The 6,047-nt window shown below is 45.9% G+C and overlaps 1 pseudogene; it reads right to left on the minus strand.

Moving 5' to 3' along the window:
* Window positions 1-3,034, minus strand: part of LOC102869601 — a 5,139-nt pseudogene extending 2,105 nt beyond the window's left edge.
* Window positions 3,035-6,047: the final 3,013 nt, after the last annotated feature.

Consider the following 6,047-nt stretch of genomic DNA (forward strand, 5'->3'; position numbering starts at 1 on the left):
ACCCCGCCTCTTTCATCTATGTATAAGGTAAATGGCTTGGTCAGGTCTGGCAAGGCGAGGGCAGGAGCTGAAAGCAAGACTTTCTTAATGTCCTCAAAGGCCGTCTGATGTTCAGGATTCCAGGTGAATTGTTCCTGGTTTCTGGTTAGAGGATACAGGGGCCCTGCCAAGGAGGCGAACCCGGGTATCCACAGGCAGCAAAACCCGGCTGTCCCTAGGAATTCCCTTACCTGCTTTGGTGAGGAGGGAGTTGGGATGTGCATCACAGTCTTTTTCCGGGCCTATGTTAGCCACCTTTGGCCATCTCTCAGTACATACCCTAAGTAAGTTACTTCAGTTTTGCACAGCTGGGCCTTTTTGGCTGAGGCACGATAGCCTAAAGTCCCCAGCTCCATTAGAAGATTCTTTGTACCTTCAATGAATTCCTCTTTGGTTAGGGCGGTTAGGAGCAGGTCATCTACATACTGTAACAAAGTCACCTGAGGGTTGCTGGTCCAGAACTCACTGAGGTCTCGGTGCAGGGCCTCATCAAAGAGGGTTGGTGAGTGCTTGAACCCTTGTACCAATCGACTCCATGTTAATTGTCCTGTTATTTTGGCCTCAGGGTCTCTCCATTCAAAGGCAAAGATGGCTTGGCTAGCGGGATGCAACCTCAGACAGAAAAAAAGCATCTTTCAAGTCTAAGACAGAATACCATTTTCTTTCAGGTGGCAGCATGCTGAGGAGGGTGTAAGGGTTAGGAACTGTGGGGTATATGTCCTGTACTCTCCGATTCACTTCACTTAGATCCTGCACTGGCCGGTAGTCATTTGTCTCTGGCTTTTTCACAGGGAGGAGAGGAGTGTTCCAGGAGGATTGGCACGGCACTAGGACCCCTTGTTTTATCAATCTGAGGATGTGTTCGGATTCCCTCCTTGGCTTCTTTACTCATAGGGTATTGTCTAACCCTAATGGGGGAGGCATCCACTTTTAATTCTACTACTATTGATGGGGAATTTTTAACCATTCCTAACCCCCCTGTTTCTGCCCAGGCTTCTGGGAATTCTTTTAACCAGTCTACGAGGTCCGAATCTTTAGCCTCTTTCTCTGGGTCATGGAGCCTATATTCTTCTTCTAGTTGAACTACTAGGGCTAGAGTGCTAGGCTTGTTGCTATCCCAGGTAACTTCAGGCCCCCTTGGAGTGAACTGAATTCAGGCTCTTCCTAAGAGTGGGGCTGGGCACTCCGGTATAACAAGAAAAGAGTGAGTCACTTGATTTATTCCTAGATCTATAGTCCGTTCCATGGTCCATGGGCAGAATGTTTGTCCAGTAGCCCCTAGCACCACTGACTTCTTTGTGCTAATCTTCCCCAGGGGCTGCTTCAGAACTGAATGTTGTGCCCCTGTGTCTACTAGGAAGTCAACGGGGTTCCCCCCCCACAGATATAGCTACCCTAGGCTTGGGGAGGGGATCCGAGCCCCGTCTTCCCTAGTCCTCATCTAGGGTGAGAATTTTTGACAGCTTATTCTTTTTCTTGGGACACTTTTTAGCCCAGTGTCCTTTGTCTTTACAGTATGCACACTGGTCTTTGTTCAACTGCAGTTTCTTTTCATATTGTTTCGATCCCTTAGTGCCCAGGTGCCCTGTCTGTCTAGACCCTGCTCTACCTCCTTCTTTTTCACTTACTACTGCGGCCAAGATTTTTGTCAAATTCCTCTCTTGACGGTGGTCTCGCTGGTCCTCACAATCCTCTCTTTCTTTCTTTTCTCTCTCTGCCTTCTTTTCTTCTGTCTCCTTCTTGTGGTACACTTTCTCAGCTTCCTTCACTACATGCCTCAATGTAAAATCTTGTAACCCCTCTATGCGCTGTAATTTTTTCCTGATGTCTGGAGCAGACTGCCCAATGAAGGCCATAACTATTGCTGCTTTCTGTCCCTCTGATGCGGGGTCAAAGGGAGTGTATCTCCTATAGGCATCTATTAGTCTTTCTAGGAACACAGAAGGGGGTTCGGTAGGTCCTTGAAGGACTTCTCTTACCTTGGCCAAATTAGTGGGGCATCGTGCAGCCCCTCTGAGACCTGCTACGAGAGCCCGGCGGTAGGCGGATAGCTGCTCCCTACCTTCAGCAGTATTATAATCCCAGTTGGGGCGAACGAGAGGAAATCCTGCGTCCATGGTCACAGGAGTCTGGACTAGTTGTCCTGCAGCATCTCGGACGTTTTTCCTGGCTTCTGTCTGAATTCTCTCTCACTCCTCAGTAGTGAAGAGGACCTGGAGAAGTTGTTGGCAATCGTCCCAGGTAGGTTGGTGAGAGAACATGAGGGACTCAATTAGTCCAATAAGTCCTGTGGGGTTATCTGAAAAGGAAGGATGGTTAGTCTTCCAATTACAGAGGTCAGCAGAGGGAAAAGGCCAGTACTGGAGGGGTTGGAGTAGTCCTGGCACTGGGAGCCCCCAGTACACTCGTAAGGGGAGAGACACAGTGGAATCTGGGCTCTCTAGACCCCTCTGACTGCGAGTCCCTTGTGCTGGTCCCTGGGGGGGCACTTGCAGGGATGGGGGGACCAGGATCGGCCTGGCGCTGATATGGGGAGGATTGTGGCACATCTCAGGCCACTCAGGTGGGTTATCAATCTCAGGATAAATTTTGGGTGGTGCCGATGGCACAGCTTCTGGGGCCAGAGGAAGTCTGGACTCAGAAGTTTGGGTTTTTAGGGCCAATGCACGCGGAGGGGTAGTATGTTTCTTCAAAACCCAAGGTTTTACCCACGGCGGTGGATTCTGCACTAAATCTTGCCATAAAATGCTGTATGGCTGTTGGTCAGGATGCGCGTTTGGTCCTTCCTGGAAAACAAGATCTTTAACTGCCAAAATGATTGTTAGGTCAAATGCTCCCTCTGGTGGCCAACCGACTCCCAAAGTGGGCCACTCAAGTAACAGAAGGTTTGCCAAGGTCCTTTTCTAACGTTAACAGAGAGATTATTAGCCCTGGTTCTTACTTCAGAAAAATGTCCTAAAGTCAAAGATAGAGGAGTCTTCACTGTCTGTCCCATATTAGCGCCCACAGAACACAGCAGACACTCACAAGAAATACAAGACACACAAGAAGTTCTCTTCGTGACAACCAGTTGAAAGCTGCTTCAGATGGGAGAGCCCTCTGGGCCCCTCCTCACCGGTGGGACACTCTAAGTCCCTCAGACGAATCAGAGACTATTAAAGCCTCTGGATCCGTATTCCACCCAAAGGGATGTCTCCCCAGGGCTGTGGCTTGTGGTTCTCAGGCACGTCTGCCCACCACAGTCATCCGGCCCTGACGGGCATACAACAGCCACAAACTGAAAGCAAACTGAAAGTAAAACAGACTTACAAACACACAGGTTTGGTGGCATCGCACAGACAAAGGAAATCGAGAGGATCGTCTTACTTCCAAGTGGCTGACTGGCGGGTTGTGGGTGGTCACTCAATCTCAGACGAGAGAGCCCCCAAATGAAAGACCCCAAACTAGGGCTTTTCCCAGATCGGGTGCGACCCTGAGCAACTCACACCAGAACCACTCACTGCAATCACATGAGGCTTTATTGGCGGAGCTCTGGGCGACTTGTATCTCTCGCAGGAGACAGGGAAGTTGACCCCGAGCCGAAAAAGCAAGGGATTTTTATAGAGGGTCTAGGGGTTCTTTGGCGTGGAGTTTGCTCATTGGCTCTTTGGAAAAGCAGAAGTTCAGTTCTAGGTCAGGCACCTGCTGCTGATGCTAGTTAAGATATGGTTTTGCCAGCAATTGCTTGTTCAGCTTGTGGCCAGTCCAGTAACTGCTTGTTCAGTTTGTGGTCAGCTAGTTAATGAAACATAAACGTTTACACAAGATCAAAGGTATAGGTTCTTACAATACTTGGGTGTGGGGACATTGTTTAAAAAATTTTCCTTTCAAGAGGAAGATCCTCAACCAGGTGGATTGACATGGTGACTACCGCAATGGGCTCTTGTGTGTCAGAAAGTGTTAAAAAAAAGAAAGAAAGTGTTAAGATGGCACAGAATAGAACAGAGTTCAGATCCTTTGTTCATAGGGTCACTATGAGTCATACTTTACTCAGCAGTACATAACCATAACAAAATAAACTAAAAGTATATTGATATAATGCTATTTTCCAAATCAATGTGGAACTCTTGTATATAATTGCTCTTGATGACATTATTAATTTGGTAAATTATTAGATATTATGAATGCATCTCTTAGGATCACGAAAATGCTACAGTGTAAGTTTGTGGTTACTTTAGAAGAGACTTTGAATGTCAATTCCCTTAGCTACTTAATTTTATTTTTTGTAATAATGAATATTTGTATGATGATGGTATTTCTTTAGGGACTCTGGGTATCACAAGTAGCTAGTGATTGACTAATAACCTAAAAGATGGTGGGAGAGAAACTTCATGGAAAAAAATCTGGTGAATTGCTTCCATAGTAAATACAACCAAGAAAACTATGAAGTGGCAGTATTTAGCACGTGGAGTCATCATGAGTCAGAGGTTACTTAGTAGCAGTGCATTTATTTTCTTGAATATTTACTCATTTTTCCCCCCACATCACTGCTTCCTCTGAGGCTTTAGATAAGAATTGCCATTATTGGAGTAAAATGTAAAAAGGCAGGAAATGACAGGTGTTCCTAAAAACGTGGAACAACTGGGACACATGGCTTACTTATAAAAGTACATTGCTATAAAATATTTTTGGAAGACTGATTTGCATTTCTCTAAGGCAGAATATATTCCATACCCTATGATTCAGTAAGGGATTTCAGGTGGAGTAATTCCTGTGGAGTTGTGCAAAGGCCATGCCTCCCTGGCAGTGTGAATCCAACAGTGGCTCTGTGGAAGAAAGATGGGCAATCTTTCCTTTCCAATTTATAGCTTCAAAACCTGTTGAAATGTCAGTTATGACTACGTACTGAATTGAGGGCAATGAGTTTATGATTCAGTAAAGTCGTTCTCCTACAGATGATCAACATAAACAAATGCATATTATCCTGAAAATATGTATGCAAAAATAATGTTCTATTTGTTGTTGCTGTTGTTATTATGAGCTGTCAAGTTATCTGGGAATCATAGTGACAACAGCTCTGAAGCTTGCTCTATCTTGAGCCAGTCTCACTGGCTCTAACACACCAATTACTGTAGCAATCCATCTCATCTGGGGTCTTTGTATCCTGAGCTGTCTCCTCACCCTTCCAACCACAACATCCTTCTCCAAGGACCATTCTCTCCTGGTCACGTGCCCCAGGTATGAGAGAGCGACACATAGCAAAATCCTAGCATCCAAGGAGAAACTAAGTATCACCCTCTCCAAGACAGACCTATTTGTGTTCTTGGTGGTCCATGCTATATTCAAGACTCTTTCCAGCACCACAACTCAAATGCATCAATTCTTCTTCGGTCATTTATAGTCATTTTCCAGCTCACTGATGTATAGCAAGTAATTGTGAAGACCATGGGTTGGATCAAGCATACCTTAGGCAGCAGCCAGGAAATTAAAAAACGTATTGCAATGGGAAATTCTGCTGTCAGAGAATTCTCTAAAGTACTGAAGAACAACAATGTCAGTCTGGAGACTAAGGTGCACCTGATGCATGCCATGGTCTTTGCCATTACTTGTTATGCATCAGAGAGCTGGGCAATGACTAGGGATGACAGAAGGTGAATTGATGCTTTTGAGCGGTGGTCTTGAAGAAGAGTATTAAATATACCATAGACAGCTAAGAGAACAAACAGGTTTGTCCTGGAGAGTGTGAAGCGGGGCTGCTCTGTAGAGGCAAGGATTCTGAAGCTTCGTCTGGCATACTTTAAACATGTTGCAAGGAGGGACGTCATGCTTGGGAGGTTGAAGGGAAAGCGCAGGAGAGGAAGACCCTCGATGAGAAGGATTGATTCAGTGACTGGAGTAATGGAGGTAGGTGTGTCAGAGACAATGAAATTTGCAGGATAGGGCTGGGTTTAGGCCTACTGTGCATAGGGTCACTATGAGTCACAGGCGACTTGATGGCCCATAACAACAACAACAACAACATGTATAAT

Source organism: Elephantulus edwardii, unplaced genomic scaffold (assembly GCF_000299155.1).
Source record: "Elephantulus edwardii isolate Elephantulus edwardi_28Jun2011 unplaced genomic scaffold, EleEdw1.0 scaffold00088, whole genome shotgun sequence".
Classification (NCBI taxonomy): Eukaryota; Metazoa; Chordata; class Mammalia; order Macroscelidea; family Macroscelididae; genus Elephantulus; species Elephantulus edwardii.